We start from the raw sequence: 20,428 nt of genomic DNA on the forward strand, positions 1-20,428 counted from the left end.
ATAGAGTAAGTACACAAACCCATTAAATCTAAAATTCCTAAAATGAAAAACCCTCATTGTGAAGTGGTAGAGGAAGTTAAATCGTAAGGTGAAATTTTGCAGGAAGAAGCAAGAGTTTGAAGTAAATATTGATTTTTTTTTGTTTTTTACCCTAAATTTTAATTAAATTTAAATCAGAACAAAGATTGTAAAAAAATTTACTAGTAAAATCTATAGTACATTTTTTATTATACATTGTTTATATATATATATATATATATATATATATATATATATATATATATAGCTGAATCGTGAATAAAATCTAACAGAAATTGTCAAAAAAAATAATAGTAAAATAAATAAATAAAAACTATCCATGGTTTTAAGTGAATCACCATACCATTCATATTCTAATCTTTCTGCGATTAGTAAAATAAACAATAAAATTTAAAAATTTTACTATGCAGGGTTTTGACTGAATCACCATATTTTTTAGCTTTTGATCTTTTGAATAGTTTTGTTGTGTCAAACTATTATGTTGCCTCACAGTGCTCCTGGTATGTCTCTCTTGCAGATCACTCCCTTGAAAATTTGGGTAAAATAATGAGTAATGAATAACTTTTTACTATTTAAAAGAATTTATGAAATTAGATTTCGAAAAATTAATTGCCGCTCGCTTTTTAATTTTAGAAAAAGAAGAAAAAATGACCTTTTTTTTTTTTCTTTTCCAATTTTTCCGAACATTAGCGCATTCGATAGTTAAGCACACTAGTGTGTTTATAATAAAAACATTGGTGAAGCACCAATTGTTTTCAACACACCAACATGATACCATTTTATTTTATTATTTTCGAAATCCCAAAACGACAACATTAATTTTTTTAATGCAACGGTGCAATTTCTTTTTAAAAGCATTGGTTGTCTAATTGATATAAGAGCACTGATTTGGTTGAATCATTTTTATTTTCTAAAATATGGAAACAAGTTTGTAACAATGTTTTTTTTCTAATGCATTGGTGTATTTTTTTACTAGAGCGCCGATATGATAACATATTTTTATTGGAATGCCAGAAACCGATGCAAGTATTATTTGAACTGCTCGATGATGGTATTTTTTAAACGCATCTGTGTGCTTTTCCCTAATAAGAAAGCTTGTAGGGTTTAAAAGCTATCTGAATTTTTATTTTCATGTAAAATGACATATTAATCTCAAATTACTCTTTAGTATATATTTTCCACTTAAAATCACCTTATTATTGAAAAATGGTTTAAAAACTATATTGAAATTCAGATTGTGGTTATATGGTTCTTGAGATTAATTTTAGAAATGCACACAAAATTTTATTTTTTGATTTTTTTCAAATGTAGAGACAAAATCTCAATAATATCAAATGGCTAATTCTTCAAATTCCAACTTGTTCCATATTATTGATCAAAGTTGTTTACAAAGCTATTCCTTTCCATCTCAAGTGAGTTCAAATTTTATTTATATTTTGATTATCTAATTGAATTTGTTTTTTTTAATCCATGTCAATTTGAATAAAAATGTATCCAAATTTGCAGGGTCCTAATTCATAATCAATTCCAAATGCAAAAAATATATCTCCATTTAAAAAACATCAGAAGCTCTTATCAGGAGTAGCATATCACAAGAAATTCGTAGATGAAAATGGACAACCTCTTCACCCTACCAATTGGAGCATAGCATCTTCCAGCCACAATCCTAAATCAATGAGGGTAATAATTGTTTGGCATAATGTAATTTCAACAAACCTATTGCACTGAGGTGCTTACTAATATCAATTATATTGTATTAATGACGTTCAATATTTTTTCAAAATTAGGATTCTAGTGATGATGAGTGACCCACCTACCACCTTTTGGTGCACCCCACTACAATGTCAACTCGAGAGAAGACTGCATTAAGAGTAATACTTAGAGAGGAAGCATACAAAGAATGGTTGAATAAACCACCTATTCAATTCCCACTATGTCCATATTCACCAAGTATGAATGACTACAACAATAGTAGTTCTTCATCACAAGTTGGCAATGGAGGAAAATATAATAGAGGTTGGTATGGATGATTACTTATGGGATACGACTTCCATGGAGGCAATGTTTTTAGATGCATTGTAGAATGATGAGCTAGGGGATGATGCTCATATCATTGATAACTTTTTGAAATCCTGAAAGATTCTTCCACCACCCCTCTCTTTGGACCTGGTGGCAAGTCAAATTCTACTAAACTGTGGACAACGATATTTTTGTACAACTTAAAAGCAAAGTTTGACATGTTGAATGCATACTTCTTGGAAATGTTGAGGTAATTCACCTGCATGATTGATCAAGTCCCTTATATTTTGAGAAATCTTGTCACATAATAAACATTAAGAATGGTTTATTTTACGAACGCTAAATATTGACATTGTACAATTATATTCCCCACCCACTATATGTTATTCAAATATAAGGTTCTTTCGAGTGATAATGTCTTATTAGCTAGCTGCAAAGAGGTAAAGCAGTTGTTGAAAATGTTTGGTGTTGATTACATATCATATCATGCATGTTCGAATGATTGTATTTTATATAGAGGACCATATGCAAACAAGAGATATGTTTGAAATGTGGCATGACATGTATCGTAATTACAAAAAATTGGTAAATCACATGGTCATCCTCATAAGATATTGAGGCATATGCCTATAACCCAAGGATTCAAAGGCTCCTTCATTGTAAAGAATTAGCTATGTTGCAGGGATGGCATGCCTCACACAGAAGTGAGTTAGGAATTATGTGAATCCCAACAAATTCAATAGCCATGAAGCATATAGAGGATACATGGCCTAAGAAATTAAAGGATGAAGTATGAATTCTACGACTCCGTATAGCCATGGATGGCATCACCCCATATGTAACAACCTTCGTGGAAATTTCATGCAATAAAAGTTAATAAAGGAAAAATAAGACTACAACTAAGGGACACTTATTCCAAGTTTGATGTTGGGCAAAGATATCCTAGTGGGAATTATTGGATGCATGTTTTTGCTAAGGAAGATTGGAAAAGGCTAAGGCAAAGGCATTAAAAAGAAAAAAGGTATTTTTGGCACATTCATTAATGAAAATAAAAGAAATATAAGAAAGAGAATGTAAAAGGTCACAGGTTGCATGTAAGGAGGAAAATGAAGGAAAATAGTGGAAAATGAAGAAAATAGAGGCCTCATTAATAAAAAGGCTTATGAGGATCAATGAGCAAGATTTTTCTAGCCTTTTGTTAGTTCAAGTTTGGAACTCTCTCTCACACTCTTGGTCACTTAGAGTTTTCTTGGAGCACTCTAGCTTTGGATCAAGGAAGGAAAAGCAAGAAATGAAAAGGAAGGAAAGAAATGATCAAGGAAGGAAAAGTAAGAAAGGGAAAGGAAAGAAAGCAAGGATCAAGGAAGGAAAAGCAGGATCAAGTAGCTTCAGCAGGAATACTTGCAGGTAACCTTTTGCATGTGTGATTTCCTAGCTGGTTTGGACATGCATGGCTTTGGATGTTGGTGTATGGTTCTCTTATTGTCGGTGGCATGGTTTTTTTGGGTTATGACAGTGGTTTTCAATCTAGCCTTGCTTTTCTCTAGATTCCATGGTGTTAGGATGTTTATTTCAATTTTGAGCTGTGGTTTTCCAGATGGATTTCAGAATCCGAGGCGGAGGTTCTCTCGAAGATCATTCCCAAAGGCCTAGGAATCCCTTAACCGGTTTTGGTGTGATACATGGTAAATATTGAGGGAGAAGTCTCGGTTTAGGGCCTAGTGATACAGGTATGGAGTCACCTAAAGCCTAAGAGACTAGTCTCAGTTTAGGGTCTAGTGATCTGGGATTGGATTGTGGTAAATCGTGACAGACAAGGAGACAAAAAATTCCTTAAGGATAGTGATGGATTCTAGATGGCATTCCAAGTTAGGTTTGGTTGTGATTGGAGCATCGATTTTGGTGTGATCATGGTTTGGTGAGGATGGAGGTAGTTTAACCTATGGATTCCCTTGGTTTTTATTGGATTGGATGTTCTATGAGATCCCACATTCATGTTTGGAATATGGCACGGGGGTGATTGATTGAAAGAGAGATTTGGTTCAGCCATGTCTATGGTCGGGTGGTATGTGGAAGTCCCAAACTTGGTTTTATTTTCCTATGATCAATACAAGGTAAGTTATCTTACTTTTGTACTTGTTTATATGTGGATTTAATGGTTGTCAAATCTATGAAATTTATATGGTTTAACGTTGGTTATAAGCATGGTTATGTCACTGGTTAATGTCATTCTTATTTCATGTATTCACTTGTAATTTTTAAATGGATCAATGAAAGACCCAATTGATGATATAATAGTCCAATGGAGAAGGAGGTGATCCTTTTGGTTATGTTTCATAAGTTATTTCATCCATTTATGCTATGTCTTGTATCCTAGACCTATAGGTTGCATTGATGCCAAGTGTTTAACAAAATGTTAGTCTCGGTTGGAGATGCTCAAGCCTAATCGTGAGGTTTATTTTGAGTATTTAATATTTTTATCATTTTTTTGAATGATTCTAAAGGTTGTGGAAAGTTTTGGGCAGATACTGGGTTTCTAGACTAGAAAATTGGCTCAAATCTCAAGGTTGTTGGCATAGGTCTACTGAGAAAAGTCCACAATCATTAGCAAAGAGTCCTATGAGAGTGACCTTGATTTTCTGGTCATTGTCTTGCCTATAGCATGAGAGTGACTTTGGATTAAAAGGATTAAATCATCAGTGGGACTCAGGGAAAAGCTATCCGAGTGACTGACATGTCTCGTGAGTGTGTTTTTCTTGATGTGGATGGGTTTGTTTGATGAGTTCCATCGATTCCATTTCCTTAAGGTCACCTAAGAGATTGAATCCCTTAGTAGCCTCTCCCATCACATGTTTTCCTGGATATCTGGTTGCTTGGGTGGACCTGGGATGAGGGGGTGTTACAGATTGGTTTTAGAGCGGGTTGCGCTCTCTTTGGGTCATATCTGATACCACATATTGGTATCAGAGCATGGTTGCACTCTCCTTGGGTGAAAGTATTGGTCATACATGCATGTCAGTTACATCTATGTCTCTTACACTTGCATTACATCTGCTTGTTGCATTGTATCATGTTGACCATTATTGTAGTAAGGCTGTCATGAGGAACTTGATGTGATTTTATGGGATGCATCATTGGAAGTTTATGACTGGTTGCATATGGTTATATTTCTCTTACATGTTAACTATAATTCACTTCACTACATCCTTGTATGCTGGGTGAATTCTTGAATGTTTTAATTACATGTATCAGCCTTGTAGGTTGATTACAAGAATTGATCGCTTATGCCAGACTACATGTGTTCATACGTATGTGTATTTGTTAGGCATTTCTTATGCATGTTGATAGTTTCATGTGGAAATGTGTGCAATGGAGTAATGGTTTTTTTCATGCATGAGGTCACAACATGCATTGTTGATATGTCCTTACATTGATGACTGGACCCTAGCTAGAATGATGTTTATGCGTTGATACACTTATTGGATATATGTTTATATGATTTATGATTATGTTATACATGTATCACGTTGATTTGATGATCTTGTATACAAGGCATCCTCCCCGAATTATGCTAAGGTACGTTGGCTAATTGTGATTTTGTTTAGCTGACATAATATGCCTTGCAAGAAAGAGATCAGATGGCTAGCAAGGTGGTAGACTACATAGAATCTCCCTATGGATCAGATGGGAAACATGGTGTGGGGCACTCTTATGACCTGGTAGACACATTGAGAAGCCTAAACAAAAAAAATAAGGAATTGGAAAGCAGACAATGACAAAATCATGCAGGCACGAGAGAAACAAGTAGAGGTGAATGTGATACTACTTCAAAGTTTGTCATATTTTTCAGCGACAGGGATCGCTTCGGGTCAGCCATATGTTATTACTCCTCCGGATCTCCAAGGCTAGATGTAAAGTGAAGGGGGTTGTTTGATTTTATTTTGGTTGGGTAGTCACAAGGATGGGTGATTTAAGTCAGAGGGACTAGGTCAAGCCAAATGAGATATGATTGTAGACATTCAAAGGGGCAAGGTAGGTATGAAGCTTAACACTTAAAAGGTGATTTGATGAGATGGTTTAAGACTGATGAGGAGTTAGGAAGAGCATAAGATATTATTCTTCCTAAACTGAGGAAAAATGGACAACGTATGATAAATTACCCAAAACAGAGCATAAGCAAACATGTATTCTACATATCAACTTGTAAATTAACATATAACATACATGGAATGGCTTATGAACTGATAAAACATTCATACAAATGATCACAAAGAAGAAAAAATGCTAAAAATTCATACCATATGTATCCCAGAAAAATAGTTGCAACTCATCTATTGAAAATTGCCAAAATCTGATACAATAGTCTCTGATCACTAGTATAGCATCCCTACTGAATCCAACTTGTAAAATGACTGAGAAAATACATAATATAGGCCAAAAACCAATTCATTCTAGGAATCAGGGGTCGAATACATGAGTGGAGGAGAAGTTGCAATAAAGGCTGAACTGATAGCTAGAGTGTAGGGTGGTCAAATTGACTCATCCATCACTCTAGCAAACTAATTCATTACATGCCACATAGGCCATCTAACTGATGTATCTACCCTAGGTAAAAGTAAAAACATGATAATTACATCATCTAGATCAATTACATAGGTAAAACTTGAATTTCCCATAGATAAAAGTCAACCTGGAATGAAACAGTGAAAATTGTGGAAAATTGTCAAATGCGGAGTGACCTTGGTAAACGCGTAGCGACCCTGGTCAAACGGGCAACGTCCTCTTTAAGATGACTTTTTACCACCTTCCTGATGTCCAAATATAGCCCAGGATAGCTAATTGGAAGCTTATCCTATCTCATTTACAAAACAACCCTTGGTTTTCGAAATGGGCTTCATTTACCCCTCCAAAATGTTAATCTCCCAAGACTGATCAAATGTGCAGCGACCAAGCCAGAAAAGAGGCAGAAAGGTGATTTTTTAGTAGTCTTTTACCCTTTTGGCTAACCAGTTTTGCTCCAAATTCTTAGAAAAAGTACAGGGTGCATGTCCACATCATTCTAAATCCAAAAAAGTAGACCATTTGCTCATTGGATGCCCAAAAAAGTGCATCGTCCTAGGTGTTGTGCATTTGACCATGCTGACTGTGCCAAAATTTCTTCAAAAAACACAGCAAAACACATCTTGCCAAAATTGTTCAAAAATGGCCAAAATTGGTGGGCTGAAAGCTGGATATGTGTTTGAGACATGGAGTGTTGCCTCGGTGATGATATCCAACCTCTTTTTCTCCTCTTGCTTGGTCAAAGCCTCAATTTTTGCATGAGCTCTTTTGAGCTTGGCTCTTGCAATTTTGTCTCTCTTAGCATAGTGCTTCGCCATCCTTCTTTGAATATCATTATCCTTCTTGGCCTTACCTAGGAGGTTCTCCAGATGATCATTTACCTTCTCAAGCCAATATTTTCGATTTTCATTTACCATCTTGGAAAATTTCTCATTCAAGGTGAGCTGATTAATCATTTCTTCCTCCCTTTTCCTTTCCTACTTCAAGGCTCTTTTTAGGCCTCTAGTCCTTGGACTTCTTCTTGGAACTTGTTCATCAAGTGGCTCACCATACTGCCCATATGCCTCATCAAGTAATGAAATTTCCTTTTCAGCCTCTCTCTTTGCCTTTCTGAGCTGAATCTCCATGAGCTCATTTTTTACCTCAAACTACCTATTGTGTTGCTCATAGTAGGAAATGATCCATTTGGCCCTTTTCAAGTTGCCCTCAAGCTCTCCTATGAGTGCATTCTTCTCCTTGATGACAATAGTTGTGCTTTTACTATCACCATGTCCATCTGATTCAACTAACTGAAAGTCATGCTCTATCTCATGGAGGTCTTGCTCTTGTTGTTGAACCTCTACCTCTACAACTTTTCCCTTACCCTTCTATACCTACTTTGTTGATGAAGAAGGCAAGGCCCATCCCACAATCAGTGGGGAAAACACTTGCCTATGCCCTCTCTGATAGGTATGTGCCAAGGTACCTAAACCAACCATTTTGGGCTTGCTACTCTCACCATGCTCTATATGATCCTGCTTAGTTCCTTTATCTCTGCCAAGTGAATGAATAGGCTCATAAAATGGTGGTCATGGAGGTGATGGTGTGGCTGACTCATCAAATGAAGATGGATGATGTATAGACTAAGGTGGAGGATTGGAGGTGTCCGGATGAGAGGATGAAGGTGCCTCTTGGCCATGCTAAATAGGTGGGACTGTGAAAACCTCATTGGATATGAAAGTGTCCCATGCAATGTTAAGCTAATCAAGGTGGTGTAGGAATATCATTTTGATGAGAGAATGGTGAAATATTCTCTGCATTTGATGATCATGATATTTCCTTCAGGCAATGTATGACACCTTGTCGATATCCTGGTAAAGATAGTAGGGAAGATTGAACATTCTTACTCTTCTAAAATGCATGAGTAACTGAATATGAAAGGAATAGAGCTTAGAAAACCTGCCCTCACATGTGAAATACTTCATGATGATTTTCATCATAGGAATATATCTGTCTAGGAGGTAAGAGAAAGGAAACATCCTCCTTCTTTCATTCTTATGGTTGGGTTTAAGATATGGCTCATAGTAGAAATACTCCAAATCTTCCTGTTTAAACCACTTTTCCCCAACCTCTGGGATCCCAACAGCAGTTGATATGATAGCAGAAGATACGGTAAAGGTGACACCAGAAAGGGTTGCTTGATTTTCATGGAGGTTGATAATGAACTGTCTAGTCAGTTCAGAATGATGCTGTGTCCTTTCCATCTTCTCACAAAACTCAAAACAGCCCATATTTTTAAAGCTTGTGATAGTGATGGGAGATTCCATGAGCTCTCTAGTATTTGTTGGTTCATATCTAATGATTCCCCCTCCTTTTTTATATTTCCTCCTCTGTTGTTTTTCTCCATCACTCTGACTTGTGTGTTCTTCTTCTGCCATGATTTATTTCTTTTAAAACCCTAGGGGAATGATAGAATGGACTGTGGGTATTGGAAATGTGGAATGATGTGAGTAGAGATAATGAGGAGGAGACGGGGATATGTGGAATGAGGGAGATGATACGGAATATTCGTTAAGTGAGGGAGGAATAGTGATGAAAACTAAGAAATGTGCTTGTGAGATGATGGGATTGTTTAGCTAGGGTTAGATCTTAGGAAATACAACAAACAATTTAAACCCTAAGTAGGCAAACAAAGGAGGGTAGGAGTGAGTAATTATTGCACCAACCTTATTTGTTGGAGTGAATGATGAATAACCTAGAAACTTGGTGGCGAGGGAGGGTTTTTTGAACATTTGGTTCCTTCCAGGTGAACGTGCAACGACACGGGCAAAGGAGCAACGACCTGGTCGAACACACAATGACCTCTACAGGAGCGCAACATCGTTATAAATTACACTGTAAACTTTGACAAACGTGCAGTGACCTCTACAGGAGTGCAACGACCAGGCTAAATGCACAACGACCTTCCTAAATGCATCCTCTTGCTCTGTTTTGCCCAATTTCGCCTAAAAATCACCAATTTTCTTTTGCTAAGGAGTTGTGAGAGTGGTAGAGTGCAAATGAGGCTTTCATGAGTGTGTTGAGAGGCTTTATACTTGAATTGACTTTAATTTATGAGTTTGCATACCCACTTTCTAAAGTTCTTTGTCATTTTCAAATTCTCACTTTAATGCCTTTTTTACTTTCTAACCTTTTTTTCTCTTGACAGGTGGATTATGCTTTGGCAATGCTGATTTTGACTTTCTGCTTGGGATGATTTTGGAAATGGACTTAAGTACGCAACTAAAAGTGACTTATTACATATGATAGACATAAAATTACATAATCAGAATAAAAATTATTACATCTGTTTGCAGTTCTAATTTACAAACTTGGGATAAAATCCTTTCTTGAAATCAAATTTAAGGCTTTCAGTAACTATGGTTACATTCTTTTGGAAAGATTTATTTAATTGAAAAAGAAATTGTTTGCTTGACTCTCATATTTTGCTAACCTTATGCAGTGAGATGGTGACTTATTGGAACTTGGAAAAATAAACCCTAGGTGACCTAATGGAACCTCAAATGAGTGAATTTCAGGTGGATTTGACTGATATAGAATGTGACGAAATGAGCCTTCATGTTCAATGGTAACCCAGAAGACACATGAAGGAGAGCTAGCAAACACAAACCTTTGAGAGAGAAAAGTGAATTTGGACTTTGGACCACCCTCAATGAACAAATTTTTTCATGATGACCTGAGTGGAATGCAAAAAAATTTAAACGGGACTCTAATACGATATAAAAGAAAAATTTTGATCACTAGTGGAAGTATGCAAATACTGACTCTAACACCATCGACATGAGGACAAAAATAATGGGGCATATGAAAATAGGTCTCCTAGTAGACACAGTTCAGATAGATATGACACGATCAGAGATGGAAGGTTGTTGGACACTCCAGATAGGAGAGGTGATTGACGTAGGTACTATTGCGGTTCTGGTTCTGATAGACATATTGATTGTCATCCTCATCATCCTTATAGGAGGAGTGATAGGGGATACTTGCCGATGAGTTTAAGAAGCAAAAGCCACCTACCTTTGATGGAGAGATGAATAAATCACAGGATGTAGAAGCATGGTTGCTTACTATGAAGAAATTCTTCCCATTGCATGATTACTCAAAAAACATGAAAGCAAAGATAGCCACTTTCAGTCTCAAAGGTAAAGCATATATTTCATGGGAAGACGTGAAGAATTTTAAAGATATACATGAGGAGAATTTGACTTGGAATGCATTCAATAAGAATTACTTGTCAAAGAGGTACTATGATGACAAAGGAGTTTTATGAGTTGCGGATGGGTTCTATGACAAATGATGAGTATACTAGCAGATTTTTGGAGTTGTTCAGATATGTGTCTTACCTTAGGGAGGAGAAGGCCAAGGTCCAGAGATTCATCAGTGGATTTCTAGTTGCATACAGAGACCAGATTGATTTTGATGAGCCTAGATCATTGGAGGACACCATTTGAAAGTTGAAGCACTATTATGAGCAATCGAAGCACAAAGTTGAGCCCAAACATGACTTGAAAAGAAATGAGAAAGAAAAAGGAAAATTGCCACCAAAGAGAGGAAGACCTCAAGATGAAAGTGAAAAAGAAAATGCAGTTCCTTACAAGAAATTCAATACAACTAAGAAAGGAGTGGAAAGCAGCATGTTAGAGGTGGTGGTAGGGAACCATTTTGGTGTTGGATATGTGGTAAGGATCATCATAAAAGGGACTTTCCATAATATCGAAGTGGTGGTAGACCCCATATCTACAGTTCTGAAGAGGTGCATACAGTTGGTTGGTTATAGCATTCCTTGGATCTATGTAGCGATGGACAATAGGCTGGCGGATCATTAGGCATCAATCATTGAGATGGATGGTAAAAAAAAATTTCAAGTTATTTCTATTTTTACTGATACTAGATCTAACTATGGTTATCTTAATCGTGTCCTAGTGGGTAAGGTTGGTTTGAGAAAAGAAATGCATGCAGAATATTGGCTGGTATAGTTGGCTGCAGGTACAAAGAAGCAAGTTCACCGGTTGGTAAGAGCTTGTGCATTTGAGTTAAATGGTATGCCTACAACAACACATTTGAATGTATTGCCATTGGGATCATATAGTATGCTTTTGGGTATGGATTGGAAATACCTTCACAAAAACAAAGTGGATTGCTTCGACAAGGCCATTGAGTGTGTGGATGATAGTGGGGAAGACTTTACAGGGGAGGAAGAAGCCTACATCAGTGAGTATGGTTACCTCTATGTAGGCTAAGCGTAGTTGCAGAAACGATTTTTTGAACACATTTCTAATGATAAGGTGTTGTGACCATCAACAACCCCCGTTTTTTATTAGTGTTAGAAATAACATTAATAAATGGGGACCCTTCCAAAAAATAAAATCTTAGCATTTAATGTTGCCCTTTTTTAAAAATAAAACATGATATCAAAGTAGAACTTGCTAAAACATGTAAATTTACCTTTTCATACTCCAAGCACATGAAACATCACAAACTATGAGTTTCCTTATAAAAAGAGTTATATGACCACAAGACCTAAGAAAAGCTTTATAAGCGGAAAGTCTCAAACATTAAGAGAAACTTTAAAAAACCCGCTTTTAAACAATATTATCACATCGCAAAAGGTCGCAGTAGGCATCTCTTATAAAAGTGACTCTTCAAAAATGCGATCTACGAGAATGGGAGACCACAAAGTCTTACAACCTCATCGCATCGCAAATTCTAAATTCTGCGACGCTACTTTATGTAACACACCCAAATATCATGAAATGCAATAGCCTCTCACAAATCTCATATCGCAGCCGCCCGATGAAACGATGATTTTTAACAATAACAGGTTTTGCAATATTGTGATCTGCAATATTGCGAAGCTAATCACAAAATCACTTTTAGCGCAGATCAAAGGGCTCATAGTTCTAGGACAGTGCTTTCTGTTGTTCAATGTAAAAATTATGAACATTAAATTTTAACTGAACGGTATATTAGTGGTAATTTATTAAAAAACGATTCAGATCAAGGTAAAGGACCATTTGACGCAAGGTGATATCTTTTGATATGATTTAGAATTAAAAGCTTTACCGTCACCTTATTTTTGTCTTTCTATTGATGTTTCCTGTATTCACTAGCATCTTGATCATATCCTTGTTCTCTGCTTGCAATTTTTAGGAAGAGTACGCAGAACATAATACACGACGAAATGGGGAAGAAAGGAAAGGCACCCACATCTGAGCAAACAAAAATGACTCCATTATTCACAGACACCAATTGTACTAGCGACACAAGGATATCTACCTAGGAAGCCATGTACCAATTATTAGAAGAGGAAAACCTGAGAATTATTAAGGTTATAGTTATAGTAGATGGATGCGGCTCTTTTGAAGCATCCCTAACTGAGCTTGCATGCTCGTTTCTACACCGTATTGCTGCAAGGCCGAAGATACTCCCCTACATGGATATGGTGAAATGGATTATAGATCACGCAGACATATCTGATAGGGAGTTCAAGACGGCCAATCAACAAGTCATGGGTTCATTTGTTCGAAATAATTTTAGACGCATGTATCACTTGCCAAAACCCCAAGCTAGCTACAACAAGAAGTTTGTAGAGAAGTTTGCCAAGGAGAACGAAGACTTGGCAGAATGCACAAAGCACTGGTCGAACAACGAGGAAATATTAAAGAAGGATAAAAATGATATGTACGTCATTGGCTCTCTTTCTTCTCCTTACTGTTTTGCCGCTGCAATGTTGTGAAGGCTATTTGGGAGACTAGACATCAATAATTTTTCATTAGAGTGGTTACCTCTATTGGATGTGGCTACCAATGCCACCATAATGGATTGGGCCCAAATTTTATCAGATAATTTAGCCTCTGCTATTTTAGGATATCGAACTAAAAGAAGTTTTACTTCAAGGGTTTACCCTCCATTCTTTTTGAGCGCCTATGTCATGGACGCCATTTGTTTTGTTTCTGATTTTCCTATCATGGGATGGAAGTGGATGGTACAAAATCCTCTTCCCATTCAAGTTTATCACAAAGTATTGTGGGAATCCAATTTCATCCCACATTTCTACAATATTTGTCATGGAGTTATGCTCCCTATTCATAAAATGCTCTACAACAGAGACACCCCAAGATTTTCCCCAGAAGCTGAAGTTGACATTCTCCCTGTGGGAAGGTGGTTTGGAGAGGAGTTGTTCACATACATCAGGGTGTTTGGTAGCATTGCTTCACCCCATGTGCTTCCTTTTTACATCCTCGATAAACTAATGGCCAGGGAAATAGCCTACTAGACCTATGGTATTGGAGGAATGAGCAAAGTACTGAAAGATTCTAAAAAGGCCATTTGGCCTCAATTTCCTATAGTATGCAGAGCTTTTGCATTATTTGACTTAGGTCATGCTTTTAAAGAGGTTGATAATATGTTATGTTTACAACTACCAAAGTTCCCGGGGAGGTAGTATGATCCCTTTGGTGTTGTAAGTAATTTTACTACAATGGTTAAAATAAAAGTGTTTACCAATGAAGAAGATCCCTTTGAGGATGTCTTTCTGCAGAAGAACACTTTCAGAGAGGTTCTACATATGGCACAAATTCAGTTTGACCAAGAAAAACTTCAAAATCTTAACAATTACAAAAAACATAGGTTAACAAAGGTCCCTTTGGACCAATTTCTCATTGAACCAATAAGGGAGCCTACTCCCAGTGTAAGCATAAGTGGAAGTTCAAAAGAAGAGAAGTCTAAATCAAATTCTGAAAAAGAATCAACTGAAAAGTCTGATGATTAGTCCAAGAGTGAACACAACAGAAGTGAGGGGTCAGTTAAAGACACATCTCAATCTATAGAAAACCCTGACCAGCAGGGTTTGTCCCTGAAACAAGTTGAAGTTCCCACTCCCCTTACAAAGCCAACAAAGCCACTTGTAGTGGATCTAGAAGGGGAATGGGAGAATTTTAATAAGTTAATCAACACTGAGGAACAGAGCGTAGAGCCACTGACAAACCTAAGAGAGACAACCACAGAAATGGCGGTATAAGGGGCTATTAATACTCAAGAAACAGAGCATATTCCTATTACTCCGTCATCTGAAATTGTACTAAAGACAGAGGAGATTCCTCCTCTAGACATGTTTTATAGCCCACAACATAAGGCTGTTTTCAGGAGGCAAGGAAAGAAAAGAAAAATAGATACCATGCTCGCTCCAGAGGATGAACCTCTAGATGTACTTTGGAAGGACCCAACTACAGACCCATCGGAAAATCTAACTAGGCTCTCTCAAATCACAGGAGCATATGCTTCGGCAACAATTGATAAAGCAATAGAAGTTAAAGTGCTACTAAAAGAGAAGGAGGATAGGATTTTGTTTTTATAACAACAACTACAGCAAGTCAGCATCAGTCAAGAAGCAAAAACACAACTAATAAAACTCCAGTAAGACTTCTAGCAGATGCAATTGAATCATTAAAACAGTTTGGCCAATAAAGAAGAACGTTAAAGGCTATGATAGAACTGCATAAGGAGTATCCCAAAAATGGTGAGTTTATCACAGAAGCACTTGCTCTTAATGCCCAACTCTTACTACATGAAGAAATACTCTGCCAGAAGATCTCGCAATGGAATTCCCATTGCGAAACAAGCGATAATATTGCAAATCAAGTCGTAGATTTACAACTTGATTATGATTCAATTTTTAAGAAGGTTTCAAACTTCTTGAACTGGTAGAGATCAGAAGAAGGGAAAAGAGCAGAATTGCCTAGAATTGACGAATCACACAAAGAAATGTTATTTGCGAAATGGGATTCCCAGATTAAAGAAGCAAAACAGGCGATGGAAGAGGCAGGGATAGCAACAAACAATGTCATTGAGTGCATAAATGAAAATTTGAAAAAGGCCAATTTGATATCAGAGACTACCCCAGGCTTCCTCCCAAAGGCACAACAGCTTCAAACAAAGTGGAAATAGACAGAAGAGGAAAATGAAGAATCAATTAAACAGGTAAATAAGTTAAACTGGGACACATACTATCAGTACCTGGTAAAGCCACATAGCCAATGGATGACCCTGAAATGCCTCATAACCTCTGTCGAAAAGATAGTTCCAGCTCTATCCAATGTCGTATTTGCAGGGCAGTTAAGAGCTGAAGTCGGCCAACCGATGCTCTTGAAATCAATGTTGGACATTTGCAATCTAAAGGATCAGATACAAGATTTATCATAGATACAATTTTGTTTTGTTTTAGTTCATTTTTTCTTAAAATGAGGCAAGTGGTTTAAACCTCCTCATTTATTTTTGCAATATTTATTTTTAGATTTCAATAGAGTAGTATTTAAACCCTTCTCATGCATTTAGAGAGGGGTCCAGAGTTTTATCAAAAACAATTCTTCAGAACGTGCAGTTTGCCCCCCACTGAGGAGGTTTTGATAAAATGAATGGAACGAGATTTATTTTTATATGAGTTTGATGTCTGCTACTAAAATGCACTTTTGTACTCTTAGTGGACGTTGAGTTATTTGAAGATAAAGCTATATTGCTGCAGCTCATGAGTAAAATTTATACCAATGGTATTTTTATCTCCTGATACTTTTTACTTATGTGCCAAGCAATAAATTATTTTCAATTATTGATATATGAAAGTCTGAATGTTTAGTTGTCATTATTGCACTTCTGTATGGTGATAACTTACTTTTTATGCTAAGTATATGAATAACTCTTATGCGATATGTTTCTCATAATTGTTTCGGCTAAATTTTTATACGAAACAATCATTTTTAATGGATTCTTTTCTCATGGTGATTGAATGATTTATATTATCAATTGCTGTTAGAAAAAATTTTAGGTCGCATAAGTGAAACATCACTCTCGGGATAGTTTAAAGTTAGGCGTTTTTATTTCATTAGAATAGATTGCATATGATAGTTAAAAGATAGATTAGATTTAGAACAAGCATTCACCCCATAAAACCCCAAAAAGAAAAACATCATCCCATTAGTACACACATCATAAACAGATTGGGAAACTGGTCCCATCATCCCCAGTTGGAGCCACTATTCCAAATGGAAAAGGAGCTGCTTTAAGGTCCAGACTGGGTGGTTATCCCCCTTGTTGTAGACCTGATTTTTTGAGCCTTCAACATATTTGGCGCTAGAAGGAGGGCCTGACTATGAATGGAAAGTAAATCTACATCTTCACGCCATTCTAAGAGTAAAACTCCCTCACCAACACCCTCAACTTCTCGTTCACATTCTAAATCTTCCATCACTGAACCAGAATTTGAAAAGAAAAATACATAGCACATTACTAAAATCCCAAGCAAGCCAGATTGTTAAACACACATGGGCAGCAAGAAATATCTGAAGGATTAAACATGAGAATACATTTTTATTAACAAATAATTTACATTTATAGTACATGTTGTGACCGTTGGGTTCCACATCCCAAGGTCTCTTGGACTCCTTTTGTCTATTCGGCTTCCACACTAACCCATTGAGGATTAGGTGTCCAACATTCCCCCCTTAATCTGAAGGGTTATGTATGAGTCCAAGAAGAGAGCTGTAATACAAAATGTACAAAAATGCATGCAGCACTAGGCTGAATGTGCTCTCTGAAATGTTGGTATAAAGGGTGGTGGTTTAAGGATGACCACCAAAACTGGAATTGTTAGTGTAATTCCTAGAACTCTTCCAAAATTGGCAAGAAGCTGAAGTCTTCTGCTAGAGGAAGTGCTCCTATTGTTTTGAAGAGGGAAACCTTCAACCATGAAAGGGAGGTCTCACCCCGCATAAAAGGGAGAACTTTAACCTAAAAAGGGAAGTCTCAACCTGTGATGGTTTAAGGATGACAAACAACTCTGGAATGCTTAATGCAATTCTTGGAACTCTTCCAAAACTGGCAAGAAGATGAAGTCTTCTGCTAGAGGAAGTGTTCTCAATTTTGTTCCTGGAATTCTTCCGAAACTGGCAAGAAGCTGAAGTCTTCTGCTAGAGGAAGTGTCCTAGATTACCAACTGAAGGCATGCTCAAGGGCATCTTTGTCTCTGGCTACAACTCTGAATCTGGTATGGTAGGTTGTGGCTCAGGCTCGCTTGATGTGACTTTGAAGCTTGTAGATGACCATCATTTCCCCCCTTGTCAGATACAAGGTGAGATGATTGAGAAAACTCAACTGCAAGACTGTTCAATACTCTGGAACAAATTCTGACATGTGATTGGAATATCTTCTTGTCTGTTGATGCCCATTACTAAGAAGTGATCCATCCAAGATGAATCTTTTCTCTTGCAGGACGTTTGTTTCTGAAGCATCTATGTGAAGAATTGGTGGTTTTATGACAGTACTTACGTGGATGAAGATCAAAACAGTGATCTTTCAAATGGCCAACTCGGTCACAGTGTTGGCATTTCACAATCTGTTGTTGTTGTTGTTGCTGTGGAAGAGGGGCAGAATCTAGAACAGTTGAAGGTGAACTGTCATGAGGAGCAGGTGAACTGTCATGAATGAATCTAGCACTCTGAAACTGAATGGGCTTGGAGTAGTCTAGAATATGAAAGGAGAAGTCCTTGTCATATCCAAGACCAGTTCAGTGCTTGTTGTGGACAAGTTGTTCCCAAGGTCTGATGATGGGCTTGGGAAGTACAAACTAAGTTTTTGCATCTGCATGTACAACTTCTGCTTTGTTGGGTACTAAACCTGAACCAACTGTAACATTATTGACTTGCTTTTGATGGGTTGCAATCTCAATGTGTCGAACAGAAACATGTTCAGAATGACTCCTAAACATGTGTAGTTCTTCTTACTGTAGCTGAGATTCGAGCTGCAAAAAATCAATTTTCTCTTGTGAATTTTGTAGATAGACCTGAATATCTGTGAGAGAAACTTTGCTAACTTTTAATGTATCATGATTAGTAGACAATATGAGAGTTTTGAGGAACTCTAATACTTCACTGATTCTAGCCATTTTTTCTTCAATCTCATATTTATACCTTAAAAACTGATCACAACTACTACTCAATGCAAAAAGGTAATACCCACTCACAGTATATAGCAATATCCTCTATACATGTGCAGCAAATGATCAGTGTGCAACCAGCAAGCACCAATTACAATCCATTACACAAAAATGACCAGCACTATATTCTAACAATAGATCCGACTAAACTTTTCTCCACAAAAGATTACTTTTATTTGTCAAAACAATCACAACCTTTATACGACCCACCAAACTCTTATGCAACAGTCGAATCAAGGAATCAATGCATATATATGTAGACAGAAACTATAATGAGTTTTAAATACAATGCCACACTGGGGCAGCAACAACTGCAAACTTGCTCGGATCCTTCAAAGACTTCTTCACTTTCAAAGCAGAAATGATGGCTATCAAAACTTCAACAAATATGCTTTGACTAGGGTACGAACAAATATTCTTTGATCTTGCCACTTTCTTGTCTGTATTAATTTTTTTATTATTAGGAAGCCTTTGCAACAAATTTCTCAAAAAATATGACACTCATGAATATAAATAATCATGAAGTTGAATAAGGGAAAAGGCATTAAAAAGAAATGACTGTTATCAATTTTTCACTTAAAAGAAGAGTAAATTTTCAAATTCTGGCACTGGCTGTGTTTATTGTTCCCCTATCAATGAATGTTTTGCAGTTGTAGAGCTAAAGATCACCTTGTAGAATTCTCCTTTTGCACGATACTTTTTGAAAAGCATCTATTTGTTTGTTGATGATTTTTAATTTCCAAGGCACATGATTTTCTGCTCGGAATATCAGAAAATCAATTCGTTTTTCCTCTTTTTGCTAAGGCATGAGGAACGAAATATCACTTTCCTACTGAGTTAGAGAGACAAGCATAGAATTTCAAAGATTCATCCTACTGTGTGCACCCTAGCTCCCAGGCAGTGGCTCTATTATCTCCAGATCCGTGGCTACAAATTAAATTAGTAGTAGGAACTTGCTGGAAGAGCCACCAATGTCGCTGCTGGAAAAGACATCAACAAAATGTTGAAGAATAAGGTCACGAATCGCAGAATCTGCCAAAAGGCCCACAGATTTTCCACTCTCAGACCTACAATTTTTCAACTCTGAATCTCAAAAATTTGGTAGCGCTAGAACCCTCCATTTTACAGCTCCAGAATACACGAATTTGATACTGACTCGATAAGCTACATAGGAAACTGCAAATATTTACACGATATGTGTCATCACTGTATTCGCACCATAGTTCGTCAAACCATAAGCAACATTCTTGAATGCATCATAGGTAGTGCATACACTTACCAAACGTAGCCACACCAAACACACCAAGTGGCATAGGCCACCAATCAACGTGCATATACCAAACGACCTTAAAAAATAATTTAACACACAAGATACACACAGTATGAACGAGTGAGCAAGCTAATACGGTGGATGCATGTGTATAGAATGACCCTTACAATGTAGTAACCAACTGTTTTTTTTAGCCACAACACCACTACACTGCACTAGCGTGCATTCAACGTTTAACCAACGCATAAACAAAGGCTTGAACACACTGCAACAGGTCTTGAGGTATATACCATGCGAAGTAAGGCAGACAGCGAGGTATGAGGCAATATGGAGAGCGGTATGATGAGTGGTATACCAGCGGTCAATACCAGCGTTCAATATACAACCATGCACCAGATGCCATACACAACACACCAGTTCACAGTCATTGAAAATTGCAGGATTTGTTCATGTCGGGTCCACCACAATATCATTCAATGCAGAATATGTATCGACCTCTAGAAACAGTGTTTAAG

Source organism: Pinus tabuliformis, chromosome J (genome assembly GCF_031772625.1).
Source record: "Pinus tabuliformis cultivar Carrire ecotype Pingquan chromosome J, CPIR1, whole genome shotgun sequence".
NCBI lineage: Eukaryota > Viridiplantae > Streptophyta > Pinopsida > Pinales > Pinaceae > Pinus > Pinus tabuliformis.